This window comes from Lithobates pipiens, unplaced genomic scaffold (assembly GCF_037356315.1).
Source record: "Lithobates pipiens isolate NorthernLeopardFrog02 unplaced genomic scaffold, aLitPip1_a1.2 Scaffold_13, whole genome shotgun sequence".
NCBI lineage: Eukaryota > Metazoa > Chordata > Amphibia > Anura > Ranidae > Lithobates > Lithobates pipiens.
In genome coordinates this window covers 420733348-420749229 of record NW_027507718.1, presented here as the reverse complement: position 1 = coordinate 420749229, position 15882 = coordinate 420733348, and positions in this window count along the sequence as shown.

Here is a 15882-nt window from a genome sequence, read left to right as displayed (position 1 = left end):
AAGCACACAGACCTTCTTAATTCATTTGGCTCACTTCCCTGACCCAAAAAAGCACACCGTACTATATGCCCCTACCCTCCTCTTTGAAGAGGTTGAGCGGTGTCATATTTCTACTGGGGCTGCTTATTATGAGGGGTTCCCACCATCCCTGTGCTGTGCTGACTTCCTCCTGGGTGTTCTTATTATGAGGGGATCACACCATCCCTGTGCTGTGCTGACTTCCTCCTGGGGGTTCTTATTATGAGGGGATCACACCATCCCTGTGCTGTGCTGACTTCCTCCTGGGGCTGCTTACGGTGCTGCTGTCAGCGCTGTATGTCACGGAGCTGCTGTCAGCGCTGTATGTCACGGAGCTGCTGTCAGCGCTGTATGTCACGGAGCTGCTGTCAGCGCTGTATGTCACGGAGCTGCTGTCAGCGCTGTATGTCACGGAGCTGCTGTCAGCGCTGTATGTCACGGAGCTGCTGTCAGCGCTGTATGTCACGGAGCTGCTGTCAGCGCTGTATGTCACGGAGCTGCTGTCAGCGCTGTATGTCACGGAGCTGCTGTCAGCGCTGTATGTCACGGAGCTGCTGTCAGCGCTGTATGTCACGGAGCTGCTGTCAGCGCTGTATGTCACGGAGCTGCTGTCAGCGCTGTATGTCACGGTGCTGCTGTCAGCGCTGTATGTCACGGAGCTGCTGTCAGCGCTGTATGTCACGGAGCTGCTGTCAGCGCTGTATGTCACGGAGCTGCTGTCAGCGCTGTATGTCACGGTGCTGATGTCAGTGCTCTGTATTACGGTGCTGCTGTCAGTGCTCTGTATCTCCTGCACCCTCTTGTTTGCCTACCCTGGTCCCTGACCTTCCCTCTCCTCCATTGCCTTCATTAGCTCCATAGTCCTGAATTGTCAGAACAATTTCCCAAATAAAAAAAAAATGCTTGTAGTTATCGATCCCAAATTCACCTCATACATGTATTATGCTATTGTCCAGGTGGTGGGACTACGTGCTACCCCCTAATAATTACCCCGTGGCCGCAAATTCGACCTAAAGGTTTGCGAAATTCGCCTCCCATTGAAGTCAATGGAGCCCGCGGCGAACGGTCGTTTTCGCGAACGTTTGTGCCCGTTCGCGTTTCGCGTTCGCGAAACGTCCCGTCGGAAGTTCGTCCATCACTACCTAAGAGGCAGTGATTTTACAAATGGGCCACCGGAGGGTATTTTCAGTGCAACTTTGTAGTGTAACTTTGTTGCAACTTGGTTGCTTTTGGATGTGATTTGTATATTCTGTGGGACAACATCGCACTGTAAATTGCACCAAAGTACTAAAGGAAACTTTCCAAAATCGTGCTGCACTGAGTGGTATTCATGCGAATGGGCACCATTGAAAATAATGTGATTTAATATTATTATTATAGAAGATAATAGAAGATATATAGCGCCAACAGTTTGATGGCACTGACTGGTCAGCCTTCGTCACGAGCAGCCTTTTTTTCTTTTTTTTTTCAAGTCTGCCGGTGCAGCGGGCATCGTGAGCAGATGATGGAGCTACATATTTTCTCTACATAAAGTCAACCAATAAAAATGAAAAATTCCTTTAAATATAGTGCCTGGGGGGTCCCCTTAGTCTGTCTGTAAAGTGGCGCATCTGTGCCATGTATAGAACCTGCTGGAGCAAAAATTTGATTTCTAAAAGAAATCATATTTAAATTGACTCGCGGTTGCAATTGTCGGCAATTAAACAAAAAAAAATGGCCTTTGGCTCTGCTATGGGTTTTAAGGGGATCCCCATGCCAAAATTAAAAAGAAAAAGGCTTAGAGTTCCCCCAAAATCCACACCAGACCCTTATCCAAGCACGCAGGAAAAGGAAGTAGGGGAAAGGGGGGGGCAAGCAAGCATCCCCCCCCTCCTGAACCATACCAGGCCACATGCCCTCAACATTGGTGGGTGGGTGCTTTGGGGAACTCTAACCCCAAAGCACCTTGTCCCCATGTTGATGGGGACAAGGGCCTTTTCCTGACAATCCTGGGTGGTGGTTGTGGGGGTCTGCGGGCAGGGGGCTTATCAGAATCTGGAAGGGGTACAATGTACCCCATACTCATTCACCAAAAAAGTGTCAAAAATAAAGAAAAACAGCAGACAGTTTTTGACAAGTCCTTTATTAAAATGTATTTAAATTTTTTTTAACATCCATCGTCCATGAAACCGCCGCCACTGCTGGTCCCGGGAAACAAAAAAAAAGAAGCTCTATGATGTCACCAGGTGGTCCTGCCTCTTACCTATTTAAGAACTGTCAAATGGCAGAGCCTGCATTAAGCAGTTAGCCTTCGATGACGGCAGAGCATTTTTCTTTTTTCGGGTCCCACTGTGGCGGCGAAGTTACGATTAACAATGGTTCTACATCAGGGACATTTAAAAAAAAAATTAATAAAGGATTTTAAAATCACTGCTCCTTTAAAAACAATTGTTTATCAAAAAAAAAATATTGCATTCATACTTGTCCCCCAGGGCAGTACCCGGGCCCCCATACCCTTTTTATGGCCAATAACTTGCATATAAGCCTTCAAAATGGGTACGTTGATTTTTCATGTTTGGTTCCCATAGACTTTAATAGACTTTGCGGCTCGGGCCAAACGTTTTCCCTGTTCGGGAGTTCTGGTGGGAACTGAACAAGGGTGTGTTCGGCCCATCCCTAGCAAGGTGTACCTAATAAAGTGGCTGGAGAGTAATATATATATATATATCTCAATAACAGATTGTGAAAACATTTTCCAGCACACTGAAATATATCTGACATGACCACCTTGGTAAGTTCCAGGCATTCTTTATTGCATGCTTAACTTCTAAGTGTTGCTGTTTACTCTTTGGGTTTGCCAGCATAACACACAAGGTATAAGGACAGAACATTCTACAGTCTTTATCAGCACATGAGCCACATTTACATGTTAGCCTGTAAAGTGTGTAGGTGTGTGTCAATGTTGAAGGATTGGAAGTTGTCATTCCATATTTCAGTTGAGGGGTTCAGGTACTGTTTGAGAAGGAGGGTTCAGGTAGGTGTGCAGTGTATTTCTATAAATAGACATTTATTTTTACACAAAAGTGGTAGCCAAACCAATTAGAGGGGAATCTCTACTTGAATAGTAATTTCTAATAGACCAGATACTATATGCCATGACTAAGCACCAGTAAGGGGTGTGAAACGCATCATCTAATTCATCCACTGTCCTTGATTGCTCTATGGACTGATTTTATTCAATAAAGACATTTTTCAATGCACAATATACACAAAAGCAGCACCCAGGCTGTGCAGGGGAGGTGAGGTCTTGGTATTTGTACCTGGAGCGGTATACATCTTTCAGATACCATATCAAATGTGCAGCCCAAGAATGTTGACAACAGTGACCACAATGTGGTAATATTTAAGTTGGCATTCAATAAAGTGTTAAACAAGTAGGGAGATACAATAACCATGAGAGCACAGTTTAAACAAAGCAGGACATCATTTGATTTTGAAATTGGGAAAGTGTATACTTAAATAAAGACACTGCCACTAGGTAGAAATGTGCTAAAATTACAAACACTATAACAAAGGCATTCTCTATGGGCAAAATCTAGAAATAAAATAAACCCTATATAGCTAAGGCCGCGTACACACGGGCGGATTGTCTGCCCAACTAAGTTCGTCAGACAATCCGACAGACAGTCCGTCCAACATTTGAATGAACGGACTTGACCACACACGATGAACAGACAGTCCGCTGAAAGCTTGCGCGATGACATGTACAGCACGTACGACGGGACTAGAAAAACGACGTCCAATACACTGCAATGCAACCTTCGGCCGTGTAAATCCTTTCTGAGCATGCGCCATATTTAGTCCGTCCAACTTGCCTACACACGAGCGGACTGTCCGCTGAAACCAAGTTTGGACGGACAAAATTACGGAAATTCCGAAAGACTTAGTCCGTCAGACTGTCCGCTGAAAAAGTCCGCTGAAGCCCACACACGAGCGGATTGTCCGCTGAAACACGGTTCAGCGGACTAAGTTGGGCAGACAATCCGCCCGTGTGTACGCGGCCTTAGAATAAAAGATCTAGTTGGGTAAGTCAGAAAAAGATGAAGATTTCAATATTTCCTTAGTGAAATCTTTTTTCCAGTGCAGTGTTGTGATGCAAGATACTGCATAGGAATGCTGCTTTAGTGAATAGAACTGAATGAAATGTCACTTTCAACATTTCAATAAAGTTTTAATAAAAGAGAAAAGACATTAAACAGTGTGTATTGGCACATCTGCACTATTCCCGGGGCCAAGCATTGAGTATGGCTTGCTGGTGTGAACGAGCCATAGTGTTAGCTGTAGAATGTACTATTTATTATTCAGGATTTATACTATACTATAACTATACTATACTATAACTAGAGTAGGGTGCGCTTCCCTACGTACCAAAAGGCCGCTTATCTAAAACGTAACTTTTATTATAAATCATAAAAGGTATGTAAATGACCATAACAGGTATCCCTATAAGGTGAGGTCAATGCCACTATATTCTGTATTAACCAAAGTTTTATCTTTATGTGGTAATATATACATTTACCAAGTTAATTGTTAAAACTTCTCTTGATATACACATACGGTATATACAATATGAGGGTTATTATATTCTCTTACATTTAATATAAAGGCTCTAGGCTGTTTAGAGGATGTGTAAACTCAAGATCTACTCACCAAAACCCGTCGGCATGAAGAGACGGATGTACATCTATCTTTCCTCCTCTTTATTAGCCACATATAAAAATGAGATGAACAAGAAAAAGAGAAAGTATACTGGTAAATACTGTTGTAGCCATGGTGTGAGCACTCCTTACAACAATCCACCAAATCACCCTGCTGTCAGACCCCCATCTATCACCTCTGAGACAATGAGCAGTCATTTGCATAGTTTTGTTGCGTTTATTGCGGGATACAACTTGGTTGGGGTAAAGGAAGATATGGGATGCCCATAGCACTTATTGAATTGTCATCATATTTATAGAACATTGATTAGCAGCTTTAGCCCTGAAAATTATGCACTTCTAACATTCACAGTCTCCTCCTGCATATCTCCACTGCACACTATTGCTCCTCTTCCTCTGCACTTCCTCCTGCACTCCTCAGTCCTCTACCTCAAAACTGATAGACTCCTGTATCACCACTTCCTGTAAGACAAAAAGGGATCACTCTGAATAACCCCAGTTTGCTGGCTGTAATTTGTTACTGTGGTAAAGTCTCTTGAATGGTGTTGCTTCAGCAGATCAATAAGCCAGAGGCCTACAATACCTCTCCCCCGTGGCTCAGTGAATTTGGTAGCCACACAGTCTGTTGGAAGGTATTACCAGATTGCTTTACCAGGCCAGAAATACACGGTACCTCTCCCCGATGGCCTAGCACACGGTAATAAGCGGACTACTGTACACAGCCAGTCCATAACTGCAAACGCTCTGTTCCCTGGTCACAGCCGCTTGACACCAACTCCATGGTGAAGATCTTTATCCAGGAATACATCCTAGCAGCTCCTCCACATGGGTACGCCCTACGGCAGCTACCTAAAACTCCATTCTCCTTTTCTCCTGCACCAGAATCCCTTAGCAGCATGTGACCCCAGCTTATATGGGAGGCCTGTCCCCTGCCAATACTGAATGGTAATTGGTCAGAGCTCCTCACATGAGCTGCCTGCCACTCAAACCTCAGGCCCAACCTCTGTTCTAGAACAATCTTCCTGAAAGCAGGGGAGGTGCCTCTGAGTCAGAGCACAGGTGGTCACACCCACTACTACACTAAACACTCCCAATCTCAAATCAAAACAAGCAGGCCCAACCTAAACGACAGGCCTGTCTAAATTTGCCTACCATGAAAAATCCTATTCTAGCACCTACCTTATGGTAGATGGTGCTGCACTGTCTTACTGAAGATATGGGCTATCTGTCTTCTGCCCTATGAACTCATCTATCTCTCAGATATGTAATACAGGTACACGGTTCACCACTAATGGACGAGCCTCATATCCACAAAAAGCTTCTCTAATAAATCAAGACTGCATTGACACAAGGCATATCTCACCCCACAATAATGAAGGGGAAGGAAAGAACATGTAAAGACAAAAACTAAAACATTGAATGTAATGCTGCATAAACACGAGCAGAATGTCCAACATAAAAAGTCAGACGGGAGCTTTTTATCGTATATTCCGATCATGCCTCATCTGACTTTTTTTTACAAAAATTCTGACGGACCTAGAAATAGAACATGTTTTAAATATTTCCAATGGAACTAATTCCTATCGGGAAAACCGCTCGTCTGTATGCTGTTCTGACGGACCAAAACGACGTATGCACTGAAGCAAGTACGAGACGGAGGCTATTGGCTACTGGCTATTGAACTTCCTTTTTCTAGTCCTGTTGTACGTGTTTTGTCCATCACCGCCTTCTTAACTTTGGTGTGATCGTGTGTACGCAAGACAGTTTCAGCGGAACTCTGTCAGAAAAACCTTCGGAGTTTATTCCGACGGGAAAACCGGTCATGTGTACGCGGCATTAGAGGGTATAATAACCCTCATATTGCTTATATGTATATCAAGAGAAGTTTCACCAATTAAACTTGGCAGATGCAAATTTTACCACATAGAGATAGAACTTTGGTTTGTATATAATTGCATTCTCCTCACCCTGTTATGGTAATTTACATACCTTTTATGATTTATAATAAAGGTTAAGTTTTAGATAGGTGGTCTTTTGGTTCGTAGGGATGCACACCCTCACCTATAGTGATGGACGAACTTCCGACGGGACGTTTCGCGAACGCGAAATGCGAACGGACCCAAACGTTCGCGAAACCGAACGTTCGCCGCGGGCCCCATTGACTTCAATGGGAGGCGAACTTTGCAAACCTTCATGTCGAATTTGCGGCCACGTGGTAATTATTAGGGGGTAAAACGTAGTCCCACCATCTGGACAATGACATAATACATGTATGAGGTGAATTTGGGATCGATAACTACAAGCATTTTTATTTTATTTGGGAAATTGTTCTAACAATTCAGGACTATGGAGCTAATGAAGGCAATGGAGGAGAGGGAAGGTCAGGGACCAGGGTAGGCAAAGAAGAGGGTGCAGGAGATGATCACCAGCAGCGTGACATACCGGAATGACACATGCACCGTGATAGAGGCATCTGACAGCAGCACCGTAATACAGAGCACTGACAGCAGCACCGTGACATACAGCGCTGACAGCAGCACCGTGACATACAGCGCTGACAGCAGCACCGTGACATACAGCGCTGACAGCAGCACCGTGACATACAGCGCTGACAGCAGCACCGTGACATACAGCGCTGACAGCAGCACCGTGACATACAGCGCTGACAGCAGCACCGTGACATACAGCGCTGACAGCAGCACCGTGACATACAGCGCTGACAGCAGCACCGTGACATACAGCGCTGACAGCAGCACCGTGACATACAGCGCTGACAGCAGCACCGTGACATACAGCACTGACAGCAGCACCGTAAGCAGCCCCAGGAGGAAGTCAGCACAGCACAGGGATGGTGTGATCCCCTCATAATAAGAACCCCCAGGAGGAAGTCAGCACAGCACAGGGATAGTGTGATCCCTTCATAATAAGAACCCCCAGGAGGAAGTCAGCACAGCACAGGGATATCATAAGCAGCCCCAGTAGAAATATGACACCGCTCAACCTCTTCAAAGAGGAGGGTAGGGGCATATAGTACGGTGTGCTTTTTTGGGTCAAGGAAGTGAGCCAAATGAATTAAGAAGGTCTGTGTGCTTGATTAAAAAAATAGTTTATAGACATATACATGGTCTACTGGTCACATGTGTTGAATTCCTCCGAGATCCATGCCTCATTCATTTTTAGAAATGTGAGGTAGTTAACACTGTGGTGAGCTAGGCGAGTACGCTTATCGGTCACAATCCCCCCTGCTGCGCTGAACGTCCTTTCGGACAGGACACTGGATGAGGGGCAAGCCAACAGTTCGATTGCAAATTGGGCAAGCTCTGGCCAGAGGTCAAGCCTGCCCACCCAGTAGTCTAGGGGTTCATCACTCCTCAGAGCGTCCACATCGGCCGTTAACCCAATGTAGTCGGACACCTGACGGTCTAGGCGTTCCCTGATGCTGGATCCGGATGACACCTGTCGATGGGTCGGCTGAAAGAATGACCTCATATCCGAAGTCACCAACACATCTTCAAACCGGCCTCTTCTTGCAGGCGCTGTTGGATTGGTACCCGCAAATCCTTCTCTGGGAGTGGGAATTGCTCCTCTGCCAGCGCACGCAAAAGCAGAATGCAGCATTTCTCGAAGCAAGGCCTGGAAGTGCTGCATTCTGACAGCCCTCTGCGACGGCGGTAACATTTCCGCCATTTTGTGTTTGTACCGGGGGTCTAAGTACGTTGCCACCCAGTACTGGTCCTTGACCCTCATGCTTTTTATACGGGGGTCCCTATTAAAACACTGGAGCATGAAGGCCCCCATTTGCACTAAAGTGGAAGCGGTGTGGTGGCCTGGCTCCTGCTCATCATCCAGGATAATGTCGTCCTCTTCATTCTCCTCTCCCCATCCTCGCACAACAGGGATCCCAGAAAGGTTTAAAGCATGCTCTTCTTGCTCCTGCTCATCCGCCCCGGCACCATCCTCCTCTGACTCCTCATCAGACTCCTGTTGTTGACTTGTCTCAGATAGAGTAGCCCCCCCTGGGAATTCATCCAGCATTGCGACTTCCTCATCTTCCCGCTCCTGCTCCTCCACAGCCTGATCAATGACACGACGCAATGCACGCTCCAGAAAGAAGGCATAAGGTACCATGTCACTGATGGCGCCATGGCTGCGACTGACCAGTTTGGTGATCTCCTCAAATGGCCGCAGAAGTCTGCATGTGTCGCGCATGAGCAGCCACTGGCGCGGTGAAAAAAAACCCAGCTCCCCAGAACCGTTTCTTTCGCAGAGTTCATACAGGTAGACGTTAACTGCACGTTTCTGCTGGAGCAGCCTATCAAGCATATAGAAGGTTGAGTTCCATCGCGTCGGGCAATCGCAAATAAGACGTCTGACCGGCAGATGGTGTCGCCGCTGAATGTCAGCAAGGCGAGCCATGGCCGTGTAAGATCTTCTGAAATGGGCCGAGATTTTCCTTGCCTGCCGCAAGATGTCCTGGACCCCAGGGTATTTGACAAGGAATCGCTGCACGACCAAGTTTAAGACGTGTGCCATGCACGGCACGTGCGTGATTTTGCCCTGTTTCAATGCGCTAAGCAGATTGGCACCGTTGTCACACACCACTTTACCAACTGTCAAATTGAGCGGTGTTAGCCACTCATCTGCCTGTGAACGCAAAGCTGAAAGGAGTGCCGGGCCAGTGTGGCTCTTTGCTTCCAGGCACAACAGACGCAGCACGGCATGGCAACGTCTCACCTGGCATGTGGAATAGGTTCTGGGGAGCTTGGGCGGTGCAGTGGAAGAGACGCTAGCAGCGGAAAAGGAGGAGGCAGCTGAGGAGGAGAGGGAGGAGGATGGAGTAGGAGGAGGAGAAGAAGAGTCAGGCCTGCATGCAATCCGTGGCGGTAAAACCAAATCTACACGGGTGCCACGGGTTACATGCTTGACGGCCGTCAGAAGGTTCACCCAGTGGGCAGTAAAACTGATATACCTTCCCTGCCCGTGTTTGCTAGACCACGTGTCTGTGGTCAGATGTATCTTGGCACCGACACTGTGTGCCAGAGATACATTCACTTGCCGCTGAACATGGCCATATAGCTCTGGGATGCCCTTCTCTGAGAAATACTTCCTTCCTGGGACCTTCCATTGTGGTGTTCCAATGGCCACAAATTTGCGAAAGGCCTCCGAGTCCACCAGTTTATATGGCAGTAGTTGGCGGGCTATGAGTTCTGACAAGCCAGCCGCCAACCGTTGGGCAAGAGGGTTATCCGGCGTCATCATTTTTTTACGCTCAAACATTAGGCCCACGGAAGCCTGCCTTTTTGCAGAAAAATGTGAGCTTGGCGTGATGGAAGGTGGAGTGGAGGACAATTGTGAGGAGAGAGGAGAAGGAGAAGTAGAAGACGAGGCTGGACGGTGAGAGCCTGCAGTGTGGCTTTGTGTGTTCCGTTGCTCCCACTGGGCTCGGTGATGGCTGCTCATGTGCCTTCTTAAGGCGGTCGTCCCTAGGTGAGTATTGGGCTTACCGCGACTAACGCGTTGACTGCAAAGATTGCAGATGGCAACGCTATTGTCAGCAGCGGACACGTTAAAAAAAGCCCACACTGCGGAGCCATGTGCCGGTGTCCTGGGAGCGCCAGATGTGACCGTACATGGTCGATGACTCGCTCCTGATACATTTGCAGTCTGCTTTGTCCCTGCTGTGCAATGTAAGTCATTGCTGCTTCTCCTCCCTATCTGCTGGTCCATATCTCCCTCTGAACTCCCCTCCTCTTCCTCTCTTGTGGGCACCCACGTGACATCACTAGACACGTCATCATCAACGTCACCTTCCCCACCGCTATAAGTAGAGATCTCGGAGTAGGCAGCAACACCGGGGACCAACCTCCTCCTTGGGCTGATCTGGGTACTGGCGTCAGACTGCTGAGTAGCGCTTGTTGCTACCTCCTCTTCCTGATCCAATACCAAGAGTGGCTGCGCATCAGAAATGTCCTCTTGATATGGATCGGAAAATAATTCCAGTGACTCAAGCGGAAGGTATGTGGTGGTGGTGGTGGTGGTCGTGTTGTTGGTGGTAGTGTCTTTGGGGGTGCACATAGCAGAGAGTGAAGAAGAGGGTGCAGATCGAGAGGATGAGGAGGGTGCAGAAGAGTAAGGCTGAGCGAGCCACTCAACCAAGTCTGGTGCATCCTTTAAAGTAATTGAACGCACCTTCTGCAACTTCCCACTTTGGCTCAAGCCTGTTGCTCCTGCCCTACCCCTACCACCCCTGCGGAAGGGCCTGCCTCTTCCTCTGCCTGTCATTTTTTAAATGACCCTGTGACAAAACTCTTAGTCCCTATACCGATGAAGGACTGCTGCAGTATAGGGCAGCGGTCAGCAGTGGTGCACGTCAACCCTATCTATTGTGGACCGATAGCGGTCCTTACAGAACAGCAGACTGTACCGCACTCAAGCCTATGTACCGTAGCACCCTATACCAAGTTACCAGTCCTTATAAGAACTTTTGTGGAACAAGCAGGTTGTGTGTTAGTGATTAGCAGACTGTACGTCAGTCCCTATACCGCTGAAGGACTGCTGCAGTATAGGTGAGCGGTCAGCAGTGGTGCACGTCAACCCTATCTATTGTGGACCGATAGCGGTCCTTACAGAACAGCAGACTGTACCGCACTCAAGCCTATGTACCGTAGCACCCTATACCAAGTTACCAGTCCTTATAAGAACTTTTGTGGACCAAGCAGGTTGTGTATTAGTGTTTAGCAGACTGTACGTCAGTCCCTATACCGCTGAAGGACTGCTGCAGTATAGGGCAGCGGTCAGCAGTGGTGCACGTCAACCCTATCTATTGTGGACCGATAGCGGTCCTTACAGAACAGCAGACTGTACCGCACTCAAGCCTATGTACCGTAGCACCCTATACCAAGTTACCAGTCCTTATAAGAACTTTTGTGGACCAAGCAGGTTGTGTATTAGTGTTTAGCAGACTGTACGTCAGTCCCTATACCGCTGAAGGACTGCTGCAGTATAGGGCAGCGGTCAGCAGTGGTGCACGTCAACCCTATCTATTGTGGACCGATAGCGGTCCTTACAGAACAGCAGACTGTACCGCACTCAAGCCTATGTACCGTAGCACCCTATACCAAGTTACCAGTCCTTATAAGAACTTTTGTGGAACAAGCAGGTTGTGTGTTAGTGATTAGCAGACTGTACGTCAGTCCCTATACCGCTGAAGGACTGCTGCAGTATAGGTGAGCGGTCAGCAGTGGTGCACGTCAACCCTATCTATTGTGGACCGATAGCGGTCCTTACAGAACAGCAGACTGTACCGCACTCAAGCCTATGTACCGTAGCACCCTATACCAAGTTACCAGTCCTTATAAGAACTTTTGTGGACCAAGCAGGTTGTGTATTAGTGTTTAGCAGACTGTACGTCAGTCCCTATACCGCTGAAGGACTGCTGCAGTATAGGGCAGCGGTCAGCAGTGGTGCACGTCAACCCTATCTATTGTGGACCGATAGCGGTCCTTACAGAACAGCAGACTGTACCGCACTCAAGCCTATGTACCGTAGCACCCTATACCAAGTTACCAGTCCTTATAAGAACTTTTGTGGAACAAGCAGGTTGTGTGTTAGTGATTAGCAGACTGTACGTCAGTCCCTATACCGCTGAAGGACTGCTGCAGTATAGGGCAGCGGTCAGCAGTGGTGCACGTCAACCCTATCTATTGTGGACCGATAGCGGTCCTTACAGAACAGCAGACTGTACCGCACTCAAGCCTATGTACCGTAGCACCCTATACCAAGTTACCAGTCCTTATAAGAACTTTTGTGGACCAAGCAGGTTGTGTATTAGTGTTTAGCAGACTGTACGTCAGTCCCTATACCGCTGAAGGACTGCTGCAGTATAGGGCAGCGGTCAGCAGTGGTGCACGTCAACCCTATCTATTGTGGACCGATAGCGGTCCTTACAGAACAGCAGACTGTACCGCACTCAAGCCTATGTACCGTAGCACCCTATACCAAGTTACCAGTCCTTATAAGAACTTTTGTGGAACAAGCAGGTTGTGTGTTAGTGATTAGCAGACTGTACGTCAGTCCCTATACCGCTGAAGGACTGCTGCAGTATAGGTGAGCGGTCAGCAGTGGTGCACGTCAACCCTATCTATTGTGGACCGATAGCGGTCCTTACAGAACAGCAGACTGTACCGCACTCAAGCCTATGTACCGTAGCACCCTATACCAAGTTACCAGTCCTTATAAGAACTTTTGTGGACCAAGCAGGTTGTGTATTAGTGTTTAGCAGACTGTACGTCAGTCCCTATACCGCTGAAGGACTGCTGCAGTATAGGGCAGCGGTCAGCAGTGGTGCACGTCAACCCTATCTATTGTGGACCGATAGCGGTCCTTACAGAACAGCAGACTGTACCGCACTCAAGCCTATGTACCGTAGCACCCTATACCAAGTTACCAGTCCTTATAAGAACTTTTGTGGAACAAGCAGGTTGTGTGTTAGTGATTAGCAGACTGTACGTCAGTCCCTATACCGCTGAAGGACTGCTGCAGTATAGGTGAGCGGTCAGCAGTGGTGCACGTCAACCCTATCTATTGTGGACCGATAGCGGTCCTTACAGAACAGCAGACTGTACCGCACTCAAGCCTATGTACCGTAGCACCCTATACCAAGTTACCAGTCCTTATAAGAACTTTTGTGGACCAAGCAGGTTGTGTATTAGTGTTTAGCAGACTGTACGTCAGTCCCTATACCGCTGAAGGACTGCTGCAGTATAGGGCAGCGGTCAGCAGTGGTGCACGTCAACCCTATCTATTGTGGACCGATAGCGGTCCTTACAGAACAGCAGACTGTACCGCACTCAAGCCTATGTACCGTAGCACCCTATACCAAGTTACCAGTCCTTATAAGAACTTTTGTGGAACAAGCAGGTTGTGTGTTAGTGATTAGCAGACTGTACGTCAGTCCCTATACCGCTGAAGGACTGCTGCAGTATAGGTGAGCGGTCAGCAGTGGTGCACGTCAACCCTATCTATTGTGGACCGATAGCGGTCCTTACAGAACAGCAGACTGTACCGCACTCAAGCCTATGTACCGTAGCACCCTATACCAAGTTACCAGTCCTTATAAGAACTTTTGTGGACCAAGCAGGTTGTGTATTAGTGTTTAGCAGACTGTACGTCAGTCCCTATACCGCTGAAGGACTGCTGCAGTATAGGGCAGCGGTCAGCAGTGGTGCACGTCAACCCTATCTATTGTGGACCGATAGCGGTCCTTACAGAACAGCAGACTGTACCGCACTCAAGCCTATGTACCGTAGCACCCTATACCAAGTTACCAGTCCTTATAAGAACTTTTGTGGAACAAGCAGGTTGTGTGTTAGTGATTAGCAGACTGTACGTCAGTCCCTATACCGCTGAAGGACTGCTGCAGTATAGGTGAGCGGTCAGCAGTGGTGCACGTCAACCCTATCTATTGTGGACCTATAGCGGTCCTTACAGAACAGCAGACTGTACCGCACTCAAGCCTATGTACCGTAGCACCCTATACCAAGTTACCAGTCCTTATAAGAACTTTTGTGGAACAAGTGAGTTGTGAATGTTTAGCAGACTGCAGCAGAAGGGCAGCAGTCAAGTATAATATCCTTTCTATATTTGGAAGAAAGAATATTATACATGTACAAGCCTATTACTGTACCACTGATACCAGTCCTGAAAAGAACCTTTGTGGAACTAATAATAACAGCAAGTCTTTAAAATTACCCTCACTGCCTGACAACACTGCTTCCTTCCTGTCCCTATACAAATTGGCAAAAAAAGAGAACGATTAGTGGTTACTGGAACAGCTCTTTTGTGGACCTTGATAGTAACAGCTAATGATGATGATGATGATGATGATGATGAAAGACTAATCTGGCTGTCCCTGTAGCATACACCGTCCTTTCCCTTTCTCTAAACTAACAAAAGACACTCAGGTTGCTGCAAGAATCAGCAGCACAGCAAACCTATCAACACCTAACACCTATACCAGTCCTGAAAAGAACTTTTGTGTACCAAATAGCTAGTGGTTTATCTCTCCCTACTCCACACAGGAACCTGTCCCTATCGTAACAGAAGAAAGAATGTAAAATGGCCACCGGATCGGGTGTATTTATAGGTTAGGGGGAATGTACAAGTGTCCATGTGCTGTCATGTCTCAATTGGCTGTCCTGTATCACATGATAAACGTGTCACCAAAGGTTAAAGTTCTTGTATACATTAAACACGTAAGTCCGCCGCGGCGAACGACGGAAAAAGGCGTTCGAACGTGCGGACCGCGAATGTCGGAAATTCGCCGCGAAACGACCGCCGGGCGAAACGTTCGTCCATCACTACTCACCTAGTTCTAGTTCATTTTTGCCAATTAAGTATTATCAATATTACAGGCTTTTGTATATTTGTGGCTGTAGAATGTGCAGTTCCTTTGTGCAGATTTCCCACATATAAGACTTTGTTGTTTTAATTTAAAACTAGAAATTTGCAAGTCTTGGTAAATTATTTGTATTATACTGGATTTATATAACGCCAACAGTTTACACAGCGCTTTACAATATAAAAAGGAGACAATACAGTTATAATAGAATAAAATACAAGAGGATTAAGAGGGCCCTGCTCAGAAGAGCTTACAATCATGATTTGGTAAAGTGAAGATCACACTATGGGTGTGAGTAGAGGCTGTACACTTTGCAAAGTGAATGGGAATATATTTTCCCCAGTTGTAGAAGATCTTTCTTTAACCACTTGCTTACTGGGCACTTAATACACCCTCCTATCCAGACCAATTTTCAGCTTTCAGCAGTGATGCACTTTGAATGACAATTGCGCGGTCATACAACACTGTACCCAAATTTTTATCATTTTTTTCCCCCAAATAGAGCTTTCTTTTGGTGGTATTTGATCAGCTGTGCGATTTTTATTTTTTGTTTAAAAAATGTAAAAAGACTGAATTAAAAAAGAATTAAAAAAAATGTATTTTGTTATAAAATTTTACAATGGGTAATTTTTGTCCATCATTGATTTATGCTGATGAGGCGGCACTGATAGGTGGCAGTGATGGGCACTGATGGGTGGCAGTGATGGGCACTGATCGGTTACACTGATAGGCAGCACTTATAGGTGACACTGATTGGCACCACTGGTG